Source organism: Cnephaeus nilssonii, assembly GCF_951640355.1.
Source record: "Cnephaeus nilssonii genome assembly, chromosome: 7".
NCBI lineage: Eukaryota > Metazoa > Chordata > Mammalia > Chiroptera > Vespertilionidae > Cnephaeus > Cnephaeus nilssonii.
This window is the reverse complement of record NC_137078.1, coordinates 79,311,188-79,324,865: the sequence shown is the minus strand read 5'-3', so window position 1 is coordinate 79,324,865 and position 13,678 is coordinate 79,311,188.

The window sequence follows — 13,678 nt, the reverse complement described above, 5'->3', positions numbered from 1 at the left end:
ACATATTGTTTTATTTACTTCATGGCATTTATTAGTAGCCAAAATTATGTTATTTACAACTTCATCTGCTGCTTCCCCAAAACTAGAATGTAAGCTTCCTGAGAGCAGGGACTTTATAAGTTTGTTCACTGATGTATCTCCAAGATTTGGAAAAGCACTTGAAGCTTAGTAAGAACTCAAAAACTATTCACTGAATGGAGGAATGCATAGATGGTGTCTTAGCTCATCCCGCTGTAACAAAATATCAGACTGGGTGGCTTAAACAATATTTTTATTTGTTTTTCACAGTTCTGGAGTCTGGGAAGTCCAAGATCAGGGTGCCAGCCTGTTTGGGTTCCTGGTGAGAATTCTCCTCCTGGCTTGCAGACAGTTGTCTTCTCACTGTGTCCTCACATGTTGGAGAGACAGGGAAGGCTCTGGTCTCTTCCTCTTCTTACAAGGGCACTAATCCCATCATAGGGACTCCACCCTCATGACCTTATCTAAACCTACTCACCTGCATAAGGCCTCTCTTCCAAGTAATGTCACACTGGGGATTCAGCCTTTGAATTTCAAGAGGACACAAACATTTAGTTAATAGTAGAAGGGAATGCTTCTTGCCCCGAGTGGGGATGAGGGTGATAAGACCCAACAGTTTCTGTTTCTACTAGTCAAAATAAAGTTTCTAGATGCCAGTATTTCAACCAATAATCCCTCCCTCTTTCTTCTTCTTTTTTTGGCACCTCAAATTGCCAGGAAGTGCCCACCACTATGCTTTCAGGATAAGCCAGAGAAGAGGTGGTTAGGCAGGAGGAAGGTGAATTCCAGCCTGTCGTGAAGCTCATTCTGTAAAAACAAACAACCTAGTATAAAGTGAGTTATCCTAATTGTGGGAGGTATGATTGAGTCTTTATTTCTCTGAGTCTGAAACAAACAAACCCCAAAACATTCTTCCTGGAGCAAAAGAAGACGGTGTCCTAAACAAGGGCGGGAAGTACCTTCTCTCCCTTGAGACTCACGTTTATTGCCCCCAGGGCAAGTATCATGAGATTAAACACAATTTTGCTACGAACGCCTGACCCTGACATGGGGTCCCAGGGAGTCTTTGAGAGCTGATCAGAAACTTTTTGTCCAGTGAGGATCCAAAGATGTCCTCCTCTGCCTCACACTGTCCCTTTGATCCCCCAAATGAGGGTGCAATAGCCCACTCCCAGAGAGAAGACCAGGATAATGTGTTTCTGATGCCTCAATTTGGTTCAAACCAGAATAAACACGAATGGCAAAAATCAGCCCATGAGCTCATTCAGGCTTTGATCAGAGACATAATTTCATTATGAAATTTTGAATCAAGCTGTTGTGAAGTCTTGCCAAGGAGTTTCATTTTCCCAGATGATATGGTGGGTTGTTTCTCTCCTGTTCTCATACTCAGCTTGCATTTATCATACAAACTTTCCATCTATTTTTATAACCTGGTCCATCAATCCTTTTTCAACAGTATTTGCTGATCCTGACAACCAACCTCAGTTCTACTAGCCAAAAATAAGCTTGATCCTGGTGGGTCAAGCTAAACTTATTGGTTTGGTTTGCCTTCCCTGCTTATCACAGTTGAAATACACTGACTATTTTTCACTCCCCTCTCTGATGTCGTGGTAACTAGAGGAGGCAAGATACACCTTCAAGCCTACAATTGCTCAGCTTTAAAATAGACATGTCGCTGAAACCGGTTTGGCTCAGTGGATAGAGCGTCGGCCTGCGGACTGAAAGGTCCCAGGTTCGATTCCGGTCAAGGGCATGTGCGTTGGTTGCGGGCACATCCCCAGTGGGGGGGTGTGCAAGGGGCAGCCGATCGATGTTTCTCTCTCACCGATGTTTCTAACTCTCTGTCCTTCTCCCTTCCTCTCTGTAAAAAATCAATAAAATATGTTAAAAATAAATAAATAAATAAAATAGACATGTAACTACCCTGAAAGACTGCTGAAAGCATTTGTAGACATGACACAGATGGGCTGCTTTCTCCTTTCCTACGGACTCATGGTTCGCCCTCATTCCCTGCACCCCTGCTTCCAGGAAGCCACAGGTTAGTGTGAATGGAAAGACCCCAAAGGAACTGCCCAGAAATGCCACTTTTCTGAAGCAGCCTCATGCCAAGTTCTGATAGGAAACTATGGGCTGGTGTTTCTACAGGAAGCAGAGGATCCTGACCTCACTGTCTTCACCATTCTGTAACAACACTTTCATTAGGATCTCATGGGCAAGGAGCAGCAGCTTCCAAAGTGACGTTTTTCCAAGTGTGGTCTGAGGGCCCTCAGCATCAGGATCACTTGGGGAAAGTGGTTAAACATGCAGACTCCTGGGCTTCGTCCTAGAGCTACTGAACTTAGACCCGCTGAAGGTGGGGCCCAGAGAATACGCATTTTAAGGAGCTCCTCACATGCTTCTTGCTTTCACCAAACTTGGAGATCTGAAAAGCAAAGTCTTTCCCAAAAGTTGCCCTGAGGCTCTCAGACCCGATGACCAGAAGGCGGCCCTGGTAAGGCCCAGCTCCTTCCCCACCTATCTGAGATCCTCTCGTTTTTCTCGGCAGAGCCAGGGTGAGGAAGGCTGCAGCAGTGTCTAATGCACTCTGAAAATATATGTCTTGGCTCTGCCCCAAATGCCTTGATATTTATGCTGCAGCTGGAGGGTCGTTATCCTTTGGCAACGCTCCATTGTAAGGCCATTAGCTCTTAATTAGTGCCAGCTTGTTGGTTTAGCCTTCCCAGTTGAACCCAGAGCAGAGGCTTCTCTATGCAACCTCCTGGGTCTCTCCTCTGGCAAGTCCATGAGGAACTGACCCCTGCCTGCTGGGGCCAAGAGCTGGGCCCTGGAGGGGCTGCCGCTCAATGTGAAACAGTTACTAGCCCCCAAGCAGAGGCTCTGGGACCCTAGAAGAATAGGGAAACCACTTGGAATATGTTTTCAGGGTTTTGTTATTGTGTTCCATTTGTAGAAAAAAAAAGATTAAGAGTGTCCTTGGCCTTACAACCTCAACAGTTTACAAGGGAATCTAAGAAAAGTAAGGTGCATAGCCCTGCCTGGGTAGTTCGGTTGGTTAGAGCATCGTCCCAATACACCAAGGTTGCAGGTTCGGGGCACATACAAGAAGTAACCAATGAATGCATGAATAAAGTGGACCAATAAATTTCTCTCTCTCTCTCTCTCTCTCTCTCTCTCTCTCCCCTCTCTAAAATCAATCAATAAAAATAAAAAAGTAAGGTGCATTGAATTGAAGCTTTGTGGGCCAAATGGCCCTTATTTTTTAGTCTAGGATGCCTGGGAAGTTTTGGGACAAGGATACAGCAAGCTGGTGGCCTGAATGGCTATGAAAAATGGCTGAGGGACTTACCTCTGGGAACCCTAAGAAACTTCTCTTCATGGATGATGTATCTGGTCACCACTTCTAAGTGGGGAAAACAGTATGTATTGGTCTTGGCATTGATCTCATTGCTGGGTAAGAAGCTCTTCAAAAAGATCTCTAGATTAAACTTTGGAAAAATAACTAGCAGCATTTTGCTCCTTCCTATCACCGAATCCCCGTGGGCCTTAGCATATGCCCCTTAAGAAAATCTGAGAAGTCATTTTATGAGATGCTATTAATGGCCTTTAATTTTCAGCCTGGCTTAGATAACTCAGGATTGCTGGCTGCGTCCTGAGAAATGGATCCAGAACACACATCAATGTGGGAATTTAAAGTATAATTCCAAATCGTAGATAATTGTTTACGCTCCAAGACAGCTGGAGGGCCCATATTAAGTCATCTCCCCAGGATCAGTGTGTTTTCTATTATACTTGATACCTATCTGTCCAATGATCCTTTTGATTTTTAAGCCTTTAGACTAAATCTTTGTATAATTCTTTACCCGCTCATCTCCTGCATACCCCCCCACCCCCTTTTCCTTAGGAAAACACTTTTCTAAAATGTTAACCAGGTCCCTTGGATTGTTTCCAGAAGAATAATGTCACATTAAAGAATCTGAAAAGTCAACTCCCAAAACCAGTGTGTCAGGGGGACTTCTGTCTGTTAGAAGGTCAGTCTTGCCCAGCAAGACACTCAGGTTTTCATGGGCTCCTGCACCCCTCTTGCTCTCTTGTCTGGTCTAGTCTAGCCTGGGAACAAAGTCTTATTTCCCTAGTAGATACTCAGACTGAGGTGTGGAAGAAAGGTAGGATAAATACCTTCTCAAGCAGCAGAGGAAGAAGTGGTCAGGACCTACATTCATGTGCCTCTTTAGAGCCTTGATTAGAGAAAGACAAGTACACCACGCCTTCACCTCAAAAAAGTAATCCTTCCGACTGTGTAACCAGGTTCGAGGAATCTTCTAGGGGCTTTAGATGTCTATTTGAGCAACTTCAGAGTTGTCCTTTTTGCTTCCAGCCAGAGCTCAGCATATCCCCAGGATACCTGGCCACTGTACCCAGGACCTGGGGACTTGGGATTTTGCTGTGCTCTCCCATCCCCCACCTCCCCAGTGCACAGGCATAAACCAAGTAGTTTATCTCCAAGGACAGGGATAATCAACCTACAGCAATCCCTCCAAATCCCACCAGCCTCCTGTTTTCATGTGGCCCATGAGCTTAGAATGGTCTTTATGTTTTTTTTCAAATGTTATGTAGTACTTTATTTTTTAAAATGTTTTTATTGATTTTAGAGAGGAAGGGAGAAGGAGAGAGAGATAGAAACATCAATGACGAGAGAGAATCATCAAGTGGATGCCTCCTGCACACCCCACACTGGGGACTGAGCCCACAACCCGGGCATGTGCCTGGAGTATTAGGGGGAGGAAACAGCTTGAACAGCCTGTGGGCGGCCCAAGGGAATCGAACCATGATCTCCTGGTTCATAGGTCAACACTCAACCAATAATGAGCCACACTGGCCCGGCAGTCTTTATGTTTTTAAAATAAGAACATTTTATGACATGTGAAGATGACATGAAATGCAAATTTCAGGGTTTATAAATAAAGTTTTATTGGAACACAGCCACGCCATTTGTTTACAGATGGTCTATGGCTGCTTTTGAACTACAGTGGCAGAGAAAAGTAGCTACCCTGCAAAGCCTGAAATATTTGCTACCTGGCCCCTAACAGGAAAAGCTTGCCCACAACTCTGGCCTATGGCTCTGGTGTGTGTTCTGTGCATGGAATAGGTATGTAACTGACTATCAGCTGACCCTTTAGTTGCCATTGTCCTCTGAGAGTGAACATTGCCTGTCCCAATGTGGAGATTGGTTTGTTTGTTTGTTTGTTTATTTATTTATTTTCTGCTCTGAGGATTCAAATGAGGGGTCCACTACATATCTGAGTGTAGCTGATACTTTAGTGGACCAGCAGGGGGCACTCTGCCAGGTTTAAAATTGCATGGGGAGAAGACAGAGGGAGCCTGTGAGAAGGAGAAAATAGGGTCTGGGAAGAGCAAGACGGGTCTGTCAGTCCCTGGCTCAGCCCTGGGATTTTCTTTTTTCTTTCTGAGCCCAAAGAAGAAGGGGGCTTCAGACAGAAATCCAAAAAGCTCCTTGGTCCCGAGTCTTTGTGAGACAGGTTTTGGTGACCTTGAGGCAAAGCAAGACACAGGTAGAAAAGAGACTCTTGGCTTTGCCCAACCTGGTTCTGGTGCTTTGGAGTCTTCAGGGGCTGCACCAGGGTGGGCAGCTTCCCAAGTGTCCTGAGGCCGTCCTTGGGGCCTGAAGGCTCACATGCTGACAGCCATGCCAGGGTCTGGAGCAGCTTCATGAGTGAGGGATGCTGACGAGGGACTGGAGTGGAGAGGGCCTTGCGGATGCCCATGAAGACCTTATGGCATTATCTGTGAGCACGTGGGATCCATCCTCTGGCCCCCCTCCTCTTCCCAATAAGTGAGTGAAACTCTGAACAGGCTGGGTATCATGGCACGCAGGTAGGGAAAGGACATGCAAACTGTGAGTTTTCACACAGCTAAGCAGTAGTGCAGAGAAACTAGCCGAGTTCAAATCCCGGCTCCACCATTTAATAGCTGTGTGCTCTTGGTCACATCACTTCACTTCTTTGTGTCTCAGTGTACTCTTCTGTAAAATGGGCGTAATAACAGTATCCACCTCTCAGGGCTGACTTGAGAAATGAGTGAGGCAATGGCCAGTAAAGGGATTAACAGTTTAAGTGCTATATAAACGCCTGCTATCTATATCTATATATATAAAAGAGTAATATGCAAATTGACCGAATGGTGGAACGACCAGAACGACCGCTTGACCAGTTGCTATGAGGCACACTGACCACCTCCCAGTCCCTACCACCTCCCCACCCCCACTAGCAGGCTCCAATCCCGCGATGGCAAAGGGGAATGGGGGTGGGTAGCTGGCTGTTGGCAACTGGGGAAGATGGCCTTGATCACAGGCCAGGCCTAGGGACCATACCCGCGCACGAATTTTGTGTGCCGGGCCTCTAGATGTTATTGTAAGTCATGTCTCCAACTGCACACAGAGCTTTGTGAGACTTGAGAAAGGACAGGGAATGCAATAATGAATCCCACAGCCCCTGTTCTCAGGAGTTGACATTAGGCTGGGGGCAGAGACGTAGATGTGATAAAAGTGTGCAGACAGTCCATAGAATCACAGAGGGGGGAGCAACTGCCAGTGAGGGGACCTCCCCTCCTTCACATAATAATTTGATCCAGGTATGAAGTATGAGTATTAGGGGGAGGAAACAGCTTGAGCAAAGACACTGAAATTTGAAAATTCCTTTATATTGGGCACCATCGAGTAATTCTGAGAAGTTTAGATGGGAGGGGGGGTGGGAGTGGTAGGAGATACTTCTGGAAAGCTGTGTTGTCACAACCCGTTGTGGCCAAATGACAAAAAGATCAAAGTCAAGTTGCTTTCAGTCCAGTGCCCTAATGAACTTTGATGCTGGCCTTGTTTTTCCTCCCAGAAGGAAAAAGGAACAGGTCCTATCAATAACTATGATCTCCAGGAATCATATGAGAATAAACCCATGCCAGTGGGACCTTTCCATTCATTCAACAAACATCTGGCCTAAAATGACAAAAGACAAATGCAGTTGGTCAAATATACAGGGGAAATGGAGACGGGGCAAACCATGGTTATGAAGAACCTGTGGCTGCACATGAGGAGGAAAGGAAGACAAAGGATGGTGGTGGGCGGGGGTGTAAAGTTCTCAGGAGTTGAGTAGAAATGCCTAAGTTAGCCAACATGGAGAGAATCAGAAGGACCAGAAGGGTGAAACAGGTTTAAAAATAAAAAGAGGGAGTTCAGCCAGTGTGGCTCAGTGGTTGAGCATCGACCTATGAACCAGGAGGTCACAGTTCAATTCCCAGTCAGGGCACATACCCGGGTTGTGGGCTCGATCCCCAGAGTGGGGTGTGTAGGAGGCAGCCGATCAATGATTCTCTATTGATGCTTCTAGCTCTCTCTCCCTCTCCCTTCCTTTCTGAAATCAATAAAAAAAATTTTTTTTTAAAAGAGGAAAACAGGAGAAGGGTAAACCATGGGAATGTGAAGAGAGTATGTTTGTGAGAAATTGAGATGCAATGTCTGTGGACATTTTGTTGGTTTGGGAAAAGAATTGTAAATATGCATGGTAGGCAAATACCTTGTACAATAAAATACCTTGTGAAAATGAATGTGAGGGCTCAAGAGAAATCAAACACAGTCTATCGGTAATGGTCCTGCCCTTGGGAGAAAGGCCAAGTATATATTCAAGGCAGTTGTTGCCAGTCTCCCAGCCCTGGGGGCAGATCCAAAGTCTGAACCAGATGGGTTATGTGTATCTCAACTGGCACGAGCAGCTGTGGAGCCATCATCCGGCTTTTCCGTCCAAAGTGGGGGGGGGGGGGCGGGGGCGGGGAGGTGCTGCTCCCCTCCCTCCACACGGTGCTCAGGCCAGGCCCAGAACGGGACTCATTTGGGGCTTTGATTGCCATTGGTCCCTCAGTCCCACTGTGCATCCGACCAACTGAGTTGAGAGCCATCTGATGCCCTTTGTGCTCCTGGCAACAAAAAGCACAGAAGTGAGACTTGGGCTCAAATCAGGAACAATTATTCAAATGCAAAGCCCTCAGAGATCAATCTAATGATTGAGACGGACACATTAAAATGCTGGGCTCTGCAATCATGAGCCTGCTCTTCACTTGGCCTTAATATCTGAGTCCTCCCTCCTTGAATCCTCGAAGATGAGGCAGTGACATTCAACTGCCCAAATGGCCATCCTCATGCGCCCAGGCCTGCGGCCAGTGGAGCCAGAGCTTGCGGATCTACCAACCCAACTGGCCCAGCCTCGCTCCATGTCAATGTCTTGCTCCAGCTCCCAATCCTTGAGAGGACACTTCCCATGGCCCCTGGGATTGTGACACCCTCATTGTCACCAACTCTGCCAAGTGAGTGTCCCAGGGCTGGCCTGGGAAAGCACTTTTCTTTGTTCCTTGAGCTGCCAGCTTGTTTGACAGGCTTTGGACCTGGTCTGGCTGTTCCAGCATCACTGAACCCCCTCCACTGCCCCAAACCCCTGTTCCCCCCTCCTCCCATTCCTCTGCCCTGAAGGCTGCCGGCTTATTCCTTTTGGAGATGAACTCATTGTTGACTTTAACTCACTTCGATGTTTCCCAGGGAAGCATGCTGGCGGGAGGCCCACCGCAGCTCCTTGAAGAAGACAGCGGGTCCAGTGCCAAGACTGGGTGCCAGGGGCCTTGGAACTGCCAAAATGCCTCCCATTTTATGGACAGGCCTGGCTCGACCTGAAGACATTCCAAGTATTTAATCAGCAGCCCATGGTACATATTGGGTTGCAGAGGGAGCCCTCAGAAGCTAGCCCTTCCAGGAGATGAAACTTAGCCAGAGGAAGGAGCTGGCCTTCTCCATGGGGGCTGATGCTCCACAGATGGAAAAAGTGCATCCCAATAACAATAATCAATAACCAAAGGCTGGCAGCGGCTGCGGCAGGCTGGGGGTCCTTTGGTGGGGGTTGGCTCTGCCCTTGTTCTCACACCAGACTGAGCCCAGCCAGGAACCCATCTCACTGACCTCCCCTCACCAGGCTCCGGGAGAGTGGACAGGCGAGGGAGGAACCATATTTCACATACTTTCTCTTTTAAAATGTAGCCCTGTTTCGCAATTTCCTACTTAAGTTCTGGAAGGCTCTAGGGTAGGACCCAAGCCACCTTCTCCAGCCATTGACCTGGCTCTCTTCTCCTCCTCGCCACCAACCTGGTAGGCTAGTGATACTAGACAAAGGGGCCCAGGTCATGGCAGTCCCGCCACCCCCATCAGCGGCTGCTCATCTCAGGTCTGTGTGATGCTGAAGGAGCCTCTACAAAACCTCCAGCCAAAACCTGGTGATTCTTGACCCTCTGCTGCCTCTTGGCTCTTTCTCTGGGGAGAGCCAGGAGGTAGACCTAAACAGGTTCACCCAACTCTGGTGTTCCGTCTCAGCAGCCCCGGAGGCATCTCATCTTCAGATCTCTGCTTCCCTACAATAAGGCTTTTGTTCTCACTCACTTTTCCTGGCCGGACAGTCCTCCAGGCCCTTTGCAATGAACCCACTCCATCTTTGAAAATGGAACCTGTCCTCTCTGGTTTTCTTTTCCTCCTTTGCCATCTTGCAGCAAGGTTTCCACCCGTAGTCTGTTACAATCTGGTCTGGACCACAGCTGGAAGTGTCAGGGGCAAAAAAGCCAGCACTTAGGTGACTGGCTCTGGGTCAGGGACCTGACTCAGGGCCCAGGAAGCTGACCCCTTTCCTAAATCCCCTCTTAGTCCTTCTAAACCAAACCAAACGGGACCAGAGGGAGGAGAGAGAGAAAGACTTAAAAACAAACAAAAAAAAACAGACAACGCAACCCCATCACCCAAAATATTGAAATGGAAAACCAACCCTTTCTCCGGAGACCTGGTCTGAAACATACTGAGCTGACACTGGGTAGGGTGGCCAAGAAACGTGTTCATCTGGACAAGTCTGGGACCCTGCAGAGGAAAAGGCTCACATTTTCCAAATGAACCTGTGGGCAGGTAACAGTCACAAACACACCATGGGCTAGTGTTGCCTATATCTTGGGAGCAGGGCTAGGAATTGTGACATGACCCCCTCTCTCCAGCACCCCACTCACTCTGAAAATCACGTGTGACTTCTGATCAATCCTTATGGTCTCTGGCCTCAGGGGGGCTGCTTCTAGGGCTATGAGCAGGTAACTGCCCACATCTTGAAACTCACATCCCAACTCCTGCTTGAAAAAAAAGTATGCTTGCCCTAGCTCAGTGGTCGGCAAACTCATTAGTCAACAGAGCCAAATATCAACAGTACAACAATTGAAATTTCTTTCGAGAGCCAAATTTTTTAAACTTAAACTATATAGGTAGGTACATTGTTATGAACTTAATTAGGGTACTCCTAAGATGGCCTTTGCTAAAAACTCAAGGGGCCAAAGAGCCGCATGTGGCTTGCAAGCCGCAGTTTGCCGACCACTGCCCTAGCTGGTTTGGCTTGGTGGATAGAGCGTCAGCCTGGGGACTGAAGGGTCCCGGGTTCGATTCCAGTCAAGGGCACATACCCGGGTTATGGGCTCGATCCCCAGTAGGGGGCGTGCAGGAGGCAGCCAATCAATGATTCTCTCTCATCATTGATGTTTCTATCTCTCTCTTCCTCTCCCTTCCTCTCTGAAATCAATAAAAATATATTAAAAAAAGAAAAGCTGACTTTACTTATATATAAAAAAAGTATGCTTACTCTTGAAAGCGCAGAGTGAGAGAGAGAGGAGTAGGTCTGGGTAGGGCTGTTTTCAGGGAGGCATGGGGATTGCACCTGGGAGCACCCAAGTATCAGTATCAGGAGAATCCCCTCCCACCAGCATTTTGCAGATGCGGAAGCTCATGATGTCCCCTCCCTTCGCTGCCTAGAGCCTCAGGAGCAGCTTCAGGAGAGAAGCCCGATGCCTCAGAGCATCCCCAAGGTGATGCAGGAGATACATCCCTTGTTGCTGAGATTCTGGATTTTTGTTTTGATGCTGTTTTAGAGGAAAGCTTAAGGTGATGCTTCACCAATGTTTAACATGCACAGGAGCCCGGCTGGCGTGGTTCAGTGGTTGAGTATTGACCTACAAATCAAGAGGTCACAGTTTGATTCCCCGTCAGGGCACCTGCCCCAGTTGTGGGCTTGATCTCCAGCGGGGGATGTGCAGGAGACAGCCGATCAATGATTCTCTGTCATCATTGACATCTCTATTTCTTTCTCACTCTCCCTTCCTCTTTGAAATCAATAAAAAAAATTATATATATATAAATGTCTTATATATAAATTTTAAAACATGCACAGAAATTACCTCGGTGATAATCTGTTACAAGGCAGGTTCAGATTCATTCAGTCTGGGAGGACCCTGAGATTCTACATTTCAAACAACCCCCTTTCCCCCCATGAGGTTACTCTGAGTAGCGAGGACCTAAGGATCTGGCAGATTGGGGCAAATCAGAGCCAGAGACAGCCAAGACACACAGGGATTGATGACTGATACCCAGAAGAGAGACAGAAAACCAGAGACAAACAATGGCACATACACGTAGAATCAGAGGCTGAGGTGGGAACAGAGAAAGACGGGGTGATGAAAAGAGAGACAGAGAAGGGGACAGTCAGAGAAACAGAGAGGGCAAAAGCAGAGAGAACCAGACCAGAGATGGAAGACCGATAGGGCCAGAGAGACTCGCAAAGACAGAGCCAGGGTCAGGGAAGGAAGGCAAGGCGAGGAGCTGGGGGAGAGGCCAGAGGTGGCCATGGGCAGCCCGTGACCACCCAGGCTCCTGACCAGCAGTGAAGGGGCTCACAGGTGTGGGAGGGACGTGCTCACGGGTATGGGAGGGACGACCCCCCGGAGTTTCAGGTGCGCAGACCTGAGGTGCCCACCTTCCAAACCTCTCACACCGATGCCACCCTCCCCTGGCTCCTGTAGAGCAGTCCCTCCCTCGCCTGGAGCCTTCCACTACCCATCCCCTGGTCTTTCCTGTGTTCTTATTCTTCTCTTAACCGGATCCTTTCCAGAAGGTTTTAAACATGGTTAAGTCTTTCCCAACTAAAAAAAAACAAAACCACAAAACAACAACAAAACTCTCCCGTGATCTCAGGTCTCTTTCTAGTCCCTGTCTTATTTCTCTCCTGTTCTCAGCTAAACTCCCTGAAGGGGTTGTTTGCACTGATTTCGGCCTCTTGTGAAGGTCCCTCGTGGTACACATGCTGTCAGCCCAACCGTCAATTTCCAGTCCTCATCTTCTTGGTACCTTAGCAGCCTTTGGGCCTCTTGATCTCCCCTCCTGCTTGCTGGCTTCCGGGACATGATCTTCCCCTGGCTTCCCTATTGCCTGCTCCTTCTCTGGCTCTTTTCCCCACCAAGTCTCCGTTATCTGATCTTCGTACTTGAAGACCTGAGCTCTCTCATCACCTGGCACTCTTTTTAGTCAACCTATTCCAAACCCTAAGCAGCTTCTCTCCAGGCTGTCTTCTACACTACAGCCAGCATGATCCTGGCAAAATGCAAATCTCGTCATGTTGGCCTGCAATTTAAAAAACCCTTCAGCAGTTCCCCTTGGCTCTGAGAATGAAGACCCAACTCCAGGTGACCTTTCTGCCCCGCCCCCAGATGACCTTTCTGAGATGATCTCACTTCACTTGCCCTCTAGGCCTTCTAGCTATATCGGCCTTCTTTTAGTTCCTTGAACACCAAGCTCCATTTTACCACAGGACATTTGCATGTGCTGTGCCCTCTATATAGAACTATGCTGTGCAATACAGAAACCACTAGCTGCATGTGTCTAGTGAGCACTTGAAGCATGGCTTGTGCAAATGAAAAACTGAATGAATTAAACTGAAAAAAAATTAAATATTGGCAAACAACTGTTCTTGAAACAACGTATGTGAATTCACTTTTCAATGTTAATTTTTATGATATCTAAATCTAGCTAAACTATTTCTGGTGAAAATTCAGTGTAAAAAATCCGTGTCAAAGACTCAGTTCGAAAAAAAATGTAAAAGATCTCATTAATAGTTTTTGTATTGGTTACATGTTAAAAAGGTAATATTTTGCCTATATTTCGTTGACTAAAAGATATAATCAAAATTAATCTCACCTGTTTCTTCTTACTCTTTAAATGTGGCTACTAGAAAAATGTAAATTACGTAATTGGTTCATATTATATTTCTATTGGACAGCACTGGTCTAGAATGCCATTTCTTCTCTTCGTCTTAACACTTTCTACTTGTCCTGAGCTTGGCTCAAATATCACCTCCTTTGAAAAACTTTCCTGAGATCGTCTTTTATATTTATTCACTTTCATAGCTATGTGTACGTGCCCGTGGTTGCCTCCTCTTAACTCCGCCCCGTTGTAATTATACATTTATTCGAATAATTACTTGATTCACCTCTGTCACCCCCACCAACCTCTAAGCTCCATAAGAGCAAGGGCCATGTCTGGTTCCCCTCCTGAAAGCAAACACTTAGTCCAGAGCCTGGTGCTTGAGTGGCCACCAGTGGACACTTCCAAATGCCACAAGATGTCTTCCACCCGCTGTCCTCCCTTTGGGCCCACTGTCCCCAGCCGTCTCAGAGAGCCTGAGCCCCCTTCCCTAGGAGCGCCACTATGGCCCTTCGCAATGGAGACGGCACCTCTCCCAGACGGAAAGCCCTCCTCTAGAGC